Below are 13,453 nucleotides of genomic sequence, written 5' to 3'. Positions count from 1 at the left end.
GGAAACCGTTTTTCAGTCACTTACCTGGACGGTCTTTTCTCAATGTCGCATCTTCGCCCCCTCCCCCCTCCCCTACCCCGGATTAGCAACTGGATTAGCGTAGCCTTTCCTACCGGAGACTGGCCCAGAGCTTCAGCAGCAGGCACAGCGCGGAATTACCATGGCAATCCCTTGCCGGGGAACGCCAGTGTTGGAGCTCCGGAGTGCTGGGCCTGGCTCTATCTGAAGATTAGCTACAGTCCAGTGGAAAAGCCATTCGAAATAAGGTGCAAAATCACAGTGAGAAAGATTGTGGGGAAGTGCTGGGACAATGACCTGTGCAGCCTAGTTCGACATTGGTCTTGACATTGTTGCAGGTCCATTGTTTAGGATCATGGCCTTCATGCCATCATGAAACACACATAAAATTACAGTGAATTTCAGTGTGTAGATGAATTTGGGAGGTGTAAGGATGGGGATGGTTCCAGGGTCCTCCTGATTCATGGAGTCAAAGGCTTTACTGAGTGTGAAAGAGGCCATAGTAGGCAGTATTGGTCCCTGTATTCTTATTTGTGTTGCCACAATGTGAAGATCACATCCCTTGTGTGTATAGATAGACAGAATCCACGCTGACTATTTTTTGTCCTTTCCTGGATATCTTGAATATGACATCCCTGAGGTTTCTTTGTCTATTCTCCTCTTCGTAGAAGTGGACAATGTTGTTATAGGCAATAGGTACCTTTAACTTTCCAGGGGTACATTAGATGACCACATCAACTTTGACCAGAGATGACCCTGTCCAAAGGGGGCCATCCTTTTCACTTGAAGTGAAAGCCTGGCAATTTTGATGGGAACTTTTGCATGAGGTTCCTATTGTATCACGTAGTATGGGCCAAGTGGATGTCCAAAGTTGCTCGGAGTGTCTGGAGGAGGAGCATGTCCTTTTCTTGATGGCAGCTAAGAGGAATTGTTAAAGTCAAGAAGAAAAAGCATGCAAGCGTTAGACTTAATTTTCTCCATTACGAACCTAGTTTGATCAACTATTTTGATCTGAAGAACAGAACAGAGCACTAATGCACAATGAAGGATTCGTTACCCATCAATCTGAACAAAATGGTGCATTGGAACCATCGATCTTTCATTCCCCAGTGAGGACTGATTGTGTATCAAGTGATCATGTCCTTCGGGATAAAGTGTTCTTTCATTATCAGCCAGAATGGAACTAAAATCAGGAGGAATATGTGTGTCGGTACAGCTATGAATTCATTAGTCAGATGGAGTACTGCAGGAGTTGTCAGGGCATTGGACATTTATTAAATATGACAGATTCTCATTAAGAAAAAATGAGCATAAAATTAAAATATAAAGACCAGGTCCATCTTCCACTTTGCTTTTCATGATGTGCCTGTAAAGATGGTCCCAAAGGAATCTATCCAGCCCCTTGTCACATAGACTTTAATAGGTTCCATATGGAGTAGTTCTAACATTTGTTGAATGCTCCACAAGGTTCGATAAGAGAAGTGCCATCTTGGGTAATTTTGAAATGATTATTTATTTGTAATTTACTAAGCCTATTCAGCTATGATAATTTGCAATCAAAATTTGTTTACGATATCTCACTTGGTCTTTGGTTTGAATTTTTTTTATTTTAGAATGGCAATATTTTATCTTGACACACAAAATAAAAATAACTTGCTGAATGTTGTATGTGTCTAATACACTAGATCAAACAGGAGGATTTTGATTAAAAAGGGATTTAAAGTCAGATCAAATGCTTGCACCAATTCCAAATAAATATATTCTGATTATGGATGACTGACGCATTTTGCAGAGATGGGTTTCCATCGGTCCACTGTGAGATTAGGAACCAAATGGTGAGTTAATCTTGTGACAGGGAGAACATCTGTGGAAGCAGAAGGCAGCCTGAAGTCTAACTGAAAGAGGGACCAAGCCTCATGAGACAAAGTTCCCGGTTAGATTTGTCAGAGATATGAATTATTTTGAAGCGTGACAATTTATCGCAAGCATTGCAAAATGATCCTGGCAGATGTTTCGCAGAATAGATAGATGCCAGTGGGCAGTGACGGTGGTGCACAGCGGTAGAGTTACTGCCTTACAGTGCTGGAGCTGCAGGTTCGATCCTGACTATGGGCGCTGTCTGTATAGAGTTTGTACGTTCTCCGGGTGCTCCGGTTTCCACCCACACTCCAAAGACATGCAGGTTTGTAGGTTAATTCTATTTGGTTAAACGATTGTAAATTGTTCCTAGTGTGTAGGATCGTGCTAGTGTATGGGATGGTTGCTGGTCGACGCGGACTCAGTGGGCCAAAGGGCCTGTTTCTGGGCTGTTTCTCTAAAGTCTAAAGTCTAAAGTCAGAAAGAAAGCTCATTCAAATTCAGATTCAGATTCAAACTTTATTGTCATTGTGCAGCGTACAGTACAGAGACAACAAAATGCAATTAGCATCTCCCCAGAAGAGCGAACATAGAATATGAGCAATAAATATATTTACGTACATACAGTCATCGTAGTGCAATTTTTCCTGCTGGATGGAGTGTCCGGTGGGGGAGGGGTGATTGGCAATCACCGAGGTAGTGTTGAGTAATGTAACAGTCGCAGGGAAGAAGCTGTTCCTGGACCTGCTGGTCCGGCAACGGAGAGACCTGTAGCGCCTCCCGGATGGTAGGAGGGTAAACAGTCTGTGGCTGGGGTGAGAGCAGTCCTTGGCGATGCTGAGCGCCCTTCGCAGACATCGCTTGCTTTGGACACTCAATGGAGGGGAGTGAGGAGCCGGTGATGCGTTGGGCAATTTTCACCACCCTCTGCAGTGTTTTCCGGTCGGAGACAGAGCAGTTGCCATACCATACTGTGATACAGTTGGTAAGGATGCTCTCGATGGTGCAGCGGTAGACGTTCACCAGGATCTGAGGAGACAGATGGACCTTCTTCAGTCTCCTCAGGAAGAAGAGACGCTGGTGAGCCTTCTTGACCAGAGTTGAGGTATTGTGGGTCATTAATTCATGTTTGATTGTTGAGCTTCTGTGGGTCATTTTTTGATGGTAAGATAACAGTTCTTCAGTGAGAGAGGTGCAGTTTCCAGTGATGTTGAGGTATTGGTAAGGCCAGCAGTTACTATCAATGGTTAAGTGCCATTGTACTTGCCAGGCATTCCTGAGGGCGGTGAAATTAATGTGGGTCTGAAGTGACAAAAAGCTCACACTGGGGAACACAGAAGAGTACAGAACAGGAACAGGCCCGTTATCCCACAGTATCCATGCCAAACATGGCACCAAGTTCAACAAATGGGAACGCAAGGCACTCCAGCTCCTCGTGTCTCTCTTTTTTTTAACGAATGGGACTTGTATTCACAATCTTCTGATTCCGAGAGAGTGATGTAACTACTGTAGCACTAAAGAACAATTGAAACGTGCGGATAGTGGTGAAGCATAAGTAATTTAGAACATAGAACATGGAACAATACAGCACAGGAACAAAGCCTTTGGCCCACAAAGTCCATGCCCAAGATGCCCAAGACTCAGGCTGCCATGGTGATTGGTACTTTAAGGTTTGATGCCCATCTCAAACATTTACCATGGTAATGACAGGATAATCACGATCTTCTCATGCGATTCCTGTCAGGGAACGTGCCACTCGAGATGAATCACTCCTGATGAGGCAGAAACTACAATAGCATGTTCAAAGAGCTCTTTGTCCATTTTGGTGATTTTCTTTTGGTGGGAACCTGAAGACAGCAATACCATTGAGCATCTAAATGGATCCAATCTAATCTAGGGATTGCTATTTTATTCCAGTTTTACTTAATTAAATTTACATTCCACATCTGTCTTGGTGGGATTGGGAGACTTTTGGATTACAAGTCCAGGAATGTAACCACCAAGTTAAGGAACCCCATTTGAGTGTTAGTGGTAGATTAGCTCAGTATCAAGGATTGGGTGAGAGCAAATAAAAGGACAATGGACATGAACATATGATGTGCATTTGAAGGCACTGGGCTTGTACTCGGTGGTTTAGAAGGATGAGGGGGGACTACAATGGAACCGATTGAATAGTGAAAGCCCTCGATTGAGTGAATGCGGAGAGGATGTTTCCACGAGTGGGAGGGTCTAGGACCAGAGACCATAGCCTCAGAATAGAACTACGTACCTTGGAAAGGAGACAAGGAGGAATTTCTTTCGTGAAAGGGTGGTGAGTCTTTGGAATTCATTGCCACAGAAGGCTGCAAAGTCAATGGATTTCATGTTCATGGCACCATGGGTGGCTCTGCGGCACATGAGGGGGGGGAAAAAGAGTGGAAGGGCAATAGTAATAGGGGATTCAATTGTCAGGGGAATAAATAGGCGTTTCTGCGGCCGCAAACGAGACTCCAGGATGGTATGTTGCCTCCCTGGTGCAAGGGTCAGGGATGTCACTGAACGGCTGCAGAACATTCTGGAGGTGGAGGGTGAACAGCCAGTTGTCGTGGTGCATATTGGCACCAACGATATAGGTAAAAAAAGGGATGAGCCCTACAAGATGAATTTAGGGAGCTAGGAGATAAACTTCAAAGTAGGACCTCAAAGGTAATAATCTCTGGATTACTACCAGTGCCACGGGCCAGTCAGAGTAGAAATAGGAGGATATTGCAGATGAATACGTGGCTTGAAAAATGGTGCAAGGGGGAGGGATTCACATTTTTAGGGCATTGGAACCAGTTCTGGGGGAGGTGGGACCAGTACAAACAGGACGGTCTGCACCTGGGCTGGAATGGAACCAATGTCCTTGGGGGAGTGTTTGCTAGTGCTGTCGGGGAGGATTTAAACTAATGTGGCAGGGGGATGGGTACAAGAGCAGAGAGACAGAGGGGTGTAAAATGAGGGTAGAAGCAATAGGAAGCAAGGTGAAAAGTAAAAGTGGCAGGCAGACAAAACCAGGGCAAAAATCAAAAAGGGCCACTTTTCAACATAATTGTATAAGGGGTAAGAGCGTTGTAAAAACAAGCCTGAAGGCTTTGTGTCTCAATGCAAGGAGCATTCGTAATAAGGTGGATGAGTTGAATGTGCAGATAGCCATTAATGATTATGATATAGTTGGGATCACGGAGACATGGCTCCAGGGTGACCAAGGCTGGGAGCTGAACATCCAGGGATATTCAATATTCAGGAGGGATAGAGAGAAAGGAAAAGGAGGTGGGGTAGCGTTGCTGGTAAGAGAGGAGATTAACGCAATGGAAAGGAAGGACATTAGTTTGGAGGATGTGGAATCGGTATGGGTAGAGCTTCGAAACACTAAGGGGCAGAAAACGCTGGTGGGTGTTGTATACAGGCCACCTAACAGTAGTAGTGAAGTTGGAGATGGTATCAAACAGGAAATTAGAAATGCGTGCGACAAAGGCAAAACAGTTATAATGGGTGACTTCAATCTACATATAGATTGGGTGAATCAAATTGGCAGGGGTGCTGAGGAAGAGGATTTTTTGGAATGTATGCGGGATAGTTATCTAAATCAACATGTAGAGGAACCAACGAGAGAGCAGGCTATTTTAGACTGGGTATTGAGTAATGAGGAAGGGTTAGTTAGCAGTCTTGTTGTACGTGCCCCCTTAGGCAAGAGTGACCATAATATGGTTGAGTTCTTAATTAGGATGGAGAGTGACATTGTTAATTCAGAAACAATGGTTCTGAACTTAAAGAAAGGTAACTTTGAGGGTATGAGACGTGAATTGGCCAAGATTGACTGGCAATTAATTCTAAAAGGGTTGACGATGGATATGCAATGGAAGACATTTAAAGACTGCATGGATGAACTACAAAAATTGTTCATCCCAGTTTGGCAAAAGAATAAATCAGGGAATGTAGTGCATCCGTGGATAACAAGGGAAATCAGGGATAGTATCAAAGCGAAGGATGATGCGTACAAATTAGCCAGAAAAAGCAGCATACCAGAGGACTGGGAGAAATTCAGAGACCAGCAGAGGAGGACAAAGGGCTTAATTAGGAAAGGAAAAATAGATTATGAAAGAAAACTGGCAGGGAACATAAAAACTGACTGCAAAAGTTTTTATAGATATGTGAAAACAAATGTAGGTCCCTTGCAGTCAGAAACAGGTGAGTTGATCATGGGGAACAAGGATATGGTGGACCAATTGAATAACTACTTTGGTTCCATCTTCACTAAGGAAGACATAAATAATCTGCCGGAAATAGCAGGGGACCGCGGGTCAAAGGAGTTGGAGGAATTGAGTGAAATCCAGGTTAGTCGGGAAGTGGTGTTGGGTAAATTGAATGGATTAAAGGCCGATAAATCCCCAGGGCCAGATAGGCTGCATCCCAGAGTACTTAAGGAAGTAGCTCCAGAAATAGTGGATGCATTAGTAATAATCTTTCAAAACTCTTTAGATTCTGGAGTAGTTCCTGAGGATTGGCGGGAAGCAAACGTAACCCCACTTTTTAAGAAGGGAGGGAGAGAGAAAACGGGGAATTACAGACCAGTTAGTCTAACATCGGTAGTGGGGAAACTGCTAGAGTCAGTTATTAAAGATGGGATAGCAGCACATTTGGAAAGTGGTGAAATAATTGGACAAAGTCAGCATGGATTTACGAAAGGTAAATCATGTCTGACGAATCTTATAGAAGTTTTCGAGGATGTAACTAGTAGCATGGATAGGGGAGAACCAGTGGATGTGGTGTATCTAGACTTCCAGAAGGCTTTCGACAAGGTCCCACATAAGAGATTAGTATACAAACTTAAAGCACACGGCATTGGGGGTTCAGTATTGATGTGGATAGAGAACTGGTTGGCAAACAGGAAGCAAAGAGTAGGAGTAAACGGGTCCTTTTCACAATGGCAGGCAGTGACTGGTGGGGTACCGCAAGGCTCAGTGCTGGGACCCCAGCTATTTACAATATATATTAATGATCTGGATGATGGAATTGAAGGCAATATCTCCAAGTTTGCGGATGACACTAAGCTGGGGGGCAGTGTTAGCTGTGAGGAGGATGCTAGGAGACTGCAAGGTGACTTGGATAGGCTGGGTGAGTGGGCAAATGTTTGGCAGATGCAGTATAATGTGGATAAATGTGAGGTTATCCATTTTGGTGGCAAAAACAGGAAAGCAGACTATTATCTAAATGGTGGCCGATTAGGAAAAGGGGAGATGCAGCAAGACCTGGGTGTCATGGTACACCAGTCATTGAAAGTAGGCATGCAGGTGCAGCAGGCAGTGAAGAAAGCGAATGGTATGTTAGCTTTCATAGCAAAAGGATTTGAGTATAGGAGCAGGGAGGCTCTACTGCAGTTGTACAGGGTCTTGGTGAGACCACACCTGGAGTATTGCGTACAGTTTTGGTCTCCAAATTTGAGGAAGGACATTATTGCCATAGAGGGAGTGCAGAGAAGGTTCACCAGACTGATTCCTGGGATGTCAGGACTGTCTTATGAAGAAAGACTGGATAGACTTGGTTTATACTCTCTAGAATTTAGGAGAGTGAGAGGGGATCTTATAGAAACTTACATAATTCTTAAGGGGTTGGACAGGTTAGATGCAGGAAGATTGTTCCCGATGTTGGGGAAGTCCAGGACAAGGGGTCATAGCTTAAGGATAAGGGGGAAATCCTTTAAAACCGAGATGAGAAAAACTTTTTTCACACAGAGAGTGGTGAATCTCTGGAACTCTCTGCCACAGAGGGTAGTTGAGGCCAGTTCATTGGCTATATTTAAGAGGGAGTTAGATGTGGCCCTTGTGGCTAAGGGGATCAGAGGGTATGGAGAGAAGGCAGGTACGGGATACTGAGTTGGATGATCAGCCATGATCATATTGAATGGCGGTGCAGGCTCGAAGGGCCGAATGGCCTACTCCTGCACCTAATTTCTATGTTTCTATTTCTTTAAGGTAGAGATTGACAGATTCTTGATTAGTACGGGCATCAGGGGTATGGGGAGAAGGCAGGAGAATGGAGTTGTGAGGGAAAGATAGATCAGCCATGAATGGCAGGGTAGACTTGATGGGCCGAATGGCCTAATTCTGCTCCTAAAACGTATGAACTTGAACCAAGAAGATGACATATTTTCCTTGAACTTGCTATTAACGGAGGTCAACGGAGCACAGTTGCTAAAATCAGAGAGTTGTACTCATGGATGTAGGACTTTCACATTATCATCTTGTAGAGCAGTTCAAAGGTGATCTGGAGTGTGGTGAAACTGCATGTCTTACACCGATTGTTCGGCTCACCATATCATTCAGCAGGAGTTTCCTGCTTTTCCAAATTCTAGAAGTGCGGATGCTTTCTGGTTCTCCTCATGGGGAAATATCCATTGTTGACTCTAAAACTGACTTTTCCAACACAACCAGAATCAAATTGGCCTTGTGTGACAATGTTGCAAGCCCATTGCAAGCTTGGCCAGTTCACCCCACATCAGCCAGTAAGCCAATTTGGTATTTAGGGAAATGTCCTTTTGCATTGTGTAACCCTGCATTGAATGCCCTGAAAGATATCACTGTTGTTGTTTCGGAAGAGGGAAGATGCCATGATTTTAGATGGTTAGGTTTGAGATACTTCAAACCTGCACGCGCAACCTGCAACTAAAATACCTGGGCCTTGGGTAAATCAGTTGCATACCAATGGAATGGGAAAGTCCATAAGATGGAAATTAAAACAATCTGAAGAAGGGTCCAAACCCAAAATGTCATTCATCCCTTTCCCTCTATAATTAACGCCTGACCTATTGGGACGACAGATGGCACAATGGGCTAAGTGTTCGGCTGGCAACCGGAAGGTAGCCGGTTCGAATCCCGCTTGGAGTGCATACTGTCGTTGTGTCCTTGGGCAAGACACTTCACCCACCTTTGCCTGTGTGAGAATGTGTGTGAATGTGTGTGAGTGATTGGTGGTGGTCGGAGGGGCCGTAGGCGCAGATTGGCAGCCACGCTTCCGTCAGTCTGCCCCAGGGCAGCTGTGGCTACAGAAGTAGCTTACACTGAGTGAATGAATAATGCGATGTAAAGCACCTTGAGTATTAGAAAGGCGCTATATAAATCCCATCCATTATTATTATTATTATTGAGTTTCTTTCGCAGTCTGTTTTTTGCTCAGGATATCAGCATCTGCAGTCCCTCGTCCCTCCAGGAGAAGTTCTCAATAATTAACGCTTACACTCAATAAATCGAGAATCTTGGCTTGATTTGACAAGACTCTACATCTGGCTGAGAGCCAGGAAAACAGAACAACTCCAAACATGTAGCGTGGTCCACCCCGGCAGCGGAGTGGGCCGCTACGGCCTGGGGCTCAGCTGGTTTGGACGGTGCCCCATGAGGCAGAGCCCGCAGGAGGTTGTGCGGTACACCTCGATGGTGCGGCGGGCCGCCGGAGGCTCTGCAGCGGGTGGGCTCGGCTGGACTGGGTGCCGCTCCAAGAGACTGAGCGCATGACCTGCAGCTGCATGGAGCGGTGGAGCAGCAGTGAAGGACACCAACGGCCACCTTTGGCCACGCCGACCCTGCCACGCTACCCGGACAATGGGCCTTTATGGTGAGGTTAAGAACTCTGCACTCACATCAACAGACAATAGACAATAGACAATAGGTGCAGGAGTAGGCCATTCGGCCCTTCGAGCCAGCACCGCCATTCAATATGATCATGGCTGATCATCCCCAATCGGTACCCCGTTCCTGCCTTCTCCCCATATCCCCTGACCCTGCTATTTTTAAGAGCCCTCTCTAGCTCTCTCTTGAAAGCATCCAGAGAACCTGCCTCCACCGCCCTCTGAGGCAGAGAATTCTACAGACTCACCACTCTCTGTGAAAAAAGGTGTTTCCTCGTCTCTGTTCTAAACATCAACTGGAAATGGCGTCAAACCTGATGACTCTTGTATACTGCCTCACTGTACTATTTCTATACACTTGTACTATACTTAAGATGTGCTTATGCATAGTAATACTTGTACTGAACTCTATGCAAAAAAGAATTCCACTGTACCTCGGTACATGTGTCAATAAAGTTCCACTGAACATATAAAGGTTCAGCAATATGGAGGGACGTCACTAGATGGCAACATACAACTGTCAGGGAAAATCCAGACAAATATCTGGTGTCCTCGCGGATTGACAGTTCTAGGAACCTGCTGAAGGAGCCTACAGTCCACTAAGCGACTGGACTGGAGTCATACCATTGTTCCATGGTGCACAGAAAGCATTTTATCAGGATGTATCACAGCTTGGATTGGGAACAACCCCATCCAGGGCCGCAAGAAATTGCAGCGAATTGTGGATGCAGCACAGGCCATCACACTAACCAACCTATTGATAGACACAGAAAGCTGGAGTAACTCAGCGGGACAGGCAGCATCTCTGGAGAGAAGGAATGGGTGACGTTTCGGGTCGAGACCCTTCTTCAGGCTTCAATTGATTCCATTTATACCTCACGCTGCCTCGGCAAGGCCAGCAGCATAATCAAGGATGAGTCACATCAAGGCAACTCCCTCTTCTCCCCTCTCCCATCAGGCAAAAGGTATAGAAGTGTGAAAACGGACACCTCCAGATTCAGGGACAGTTTCTTCCCAGCTGTTAGCAGGCAACTGAATCATCCTACCACAACCAGAGAGCAGCGCTGAACTACTATCTACCTCGTTGATGACCCTTGGACTATCCTTGATCGGACATGGCTGGCTACCTTGCATTAAACGTTGTTCCCTTGTCATGTATCTGTACACTGTAAATTCATTGATTGTAATAATGTATTGTCTTTCTGCTGACTGCTTAGTACGCAACAAACGTTTTTCAATGTACCTTGATACACGTGACCATAAACTAAACTGAAGGGAGTCCCATGTGTAATGACTTCCAAACACGCGTGGTCTTCACTACATGTTTTATTATAGACACTGGTATAAAACACACACCGTGCCCTAGCTGTCCATGGTCTGTCACTGGAGCTAGAGAGCGAGAGGGACGTGGGGAGGCTACAGTTATACTGAAGATAATAGGGAGTGGTTAGTAGTGGTGAGGTCACTATGTTAAAGGAGCATGCACTGATCTACACCATGTACCTGAATACTTCAGAACACTTTTAGGCCTTGTCTACTTTCTGTATCAATGCTGTTATGATTCTTGCTTCAAAAACGATGGAATAGTGCAATCTCCCTTCTAATTAGTGTATGTGAGGAGGAAAAATCTTGAACCTCTCCACTCATTCTTCTAGGTACGCATCTTGCTCCCTTATTAACAATTTACCACCAGAGAAAACAATCTCGTATTCTCTACTTCTTTGTAATTGTGGAATATCTTCCCTATTTAAGTGTTTCAATTTCCCAGCCATATTTTAAATGGGAAGCTCTAGTTCCTTCTAGAGCACCACGTTAATAAAAATACACTGTCAACTTTTTGTGGAAAATGTTTTTCTGTTTTGGAAAAACTGGAAAGGAAATATTGTCGGGCATTCCTGTCTGGGGTTCCCCGAAGCTGGATCCCGGCCGACAGGTTCTCTGATGAAGAGAATCTGTCAGACAAGATCTGAGCTTCGGGGAACAAACCTGCCACTAGTTTGACCTTACTTTCCAATGTAACTCAGTCGGCTCCAAGATACGAGAAATTAATAGGTGTTTGATACACCGAGAAGGTCCCCTGTGAAAGCTGAGGATCCTTCTTATGGATGAGTAGACAGGAGCTTGTTGCTGTGCAGATCTCAAGCTGTAGCTGAGAGGGCTCGATGTTTGACTATAGTACCAAGGAAGCTCACCATAGCTCAGGACCTTTGATGAAGGTGACTATTTATTACAATTTGTCCTCCAGCTGGATTCAAGAAGCCTTTGCAAAGAGTTTGCCATTCAGACTGCTAACAGACACTGTACTTACAAAGATAGAATTAAAGGACATTCTTTTAGGAAGGAGATGAGGAGAAATTTCTTTAGTCAGGGGGTGATGCATCTATGGAATTCTTTGCCACAGAAGTCTGTGGAGGCCAAGTCAGTGGATATATTTAAAGCAGAGATAGATAGATTCTTAGAGGTTATGGGGAGAAAGCAGGAGACGATGGGCCGAATGGTCTAATTCTACTCCTATTCCTTATGACCTTATGATAGCAGCTTTAAGGCAACAATTACATTTTAAGATCCTGCACTTCATATATGGCATTCTAAACTACTAACCTGATTCATATTACCCCTTTTCTATACCAACCAGAAACATCACCCATCCTTTTTCTCCACAGTTGCTGCCTGACCCGCTGGGATACTCCAGCACTTTATATCTACCCCTTTTGTATCCAATGGTGCATGATAGCAGTTAGATCAAAATAAAATTAACAGTAAATCATTGGAAGGAGGTATTAAAACTGAAGGCCATAAGTGATAAGAGCAGAATTGGGCCATTCGGCCCATCAAGTCTACTCCGCCATTCAATCATGGGAATCTTTCTCCTAACCCTATTCTCCCACCTTCTCCCCATAACCCTTGCACCCGTACTAATCAAATCAATTTTGAAGGGGGCACCCGCATTTGAACCAGGGACCTCTTGATCTGCAGTCAAATGCTCTACCACTGAGCTATACCCCCAGATGACCACAAACTTTGTAAACAGATGTGACTGAATGAGGGAGAGCCAGATATCTGTAAAGATTTCGGAAAGAAATTCCAGATTTTGGGAACACAGATGCCAACGGTGGGACAACTAAATTCAGAATAGACAATCGACAATAGGTGCACGAGTAGGCCATTCGGCCCTTCGAGCCAGCGCCGCCATTCAATGTGATCATGGCTGATCATCCACAATCAGTACCCCATTCCTGCCTTCTCCCCATATCCCCTGACTCTACTATCTTTAAGAGCCCTATCTAGCTCGCTCTTGGAAAATATCCAGAGAACCGGCCTCCACCGCCCTCTGAGGCAGAGAATTTCACAGGCTCACAACCCTCTTTGTGGAAAAAGTGTTTCCTCATCTCCGTTCTAAATGCCTTACCCCATCTTCTTAAACTGTGGCCCCTGGTTCTGGACTCCCCCAACATCGGGAACATGTTTCCTGCCTCCAGCCTCTGGAAGAGTGCATGAGGTCAGAGGTGAAGGAGCATAGGGATCTCAGAGACCTGTAGCACAGAGTCTGGAAGAAACCAGGCAACAAGGCAGTAATAGTGAAGAATTGGAATGCTTTACTGCATTCCATCATAACAATTTATTTCCATTCTACCTTTTGACTCTGATTTATACTTTTCTCCATATCTCTTTATCATTCTAATAAATCTATTGATATCTTTCTGAGTAATGTTACATCCATTCCTTTTCCTTGTAAGATTTGGACTAGGTTTTTCATTTGCTTTTTACCCCATGTTAAGGTCACATTTTTAACTTTATTTATTTGTCCTTACTGTCTAGAATTATCTCTTAAGGATGTTTTCGCTTATCATTCACTATAATGATAATGTTGAAATGAAATGAAATGATAATGATCCATTTGCAATACATCTGTTTTAATTCCTGCACATGTTTGAA

At 44.6% G+C, this 13,453-nt stretch overlaps 1 non-coding gene across 1 annotated transcript; it reads right to left on the bottom strand.

Annotated features, from left to right (window-relative positions):
* Nucleotides 1-12,451: 12,451 nt before the first annotated feature.
* Nucleotides 12,452-12,523, bottom strand: trnac-gca. The gene has a single exon. It is a non-coding gene; the product is annotated as a tRNA-Cys (tRNA).
* Nucleotides 12,524-13,453: the final 930 nt, after the last annotated feature.

Source organism: Amblyraja radiata, chromosome 16, assembly GCF_010909765.2.
Source record: "Amblyraja radiata isolate CabotCenter1 chromosome 16, sAmbRad1.1.pri, whole genome shotgun sequence".
NCBI lineage: Eukaryota > Metazoa > Chordata > Chondrichthyes > Rajiformes > Rajidae > Amblyraja > Amblyraja radiata.
The sequence above is the reverse complement of the archived record's forward strand: the minus strand, read 5'-3'. Positions and strand labels throughout refer to the sequence as shown.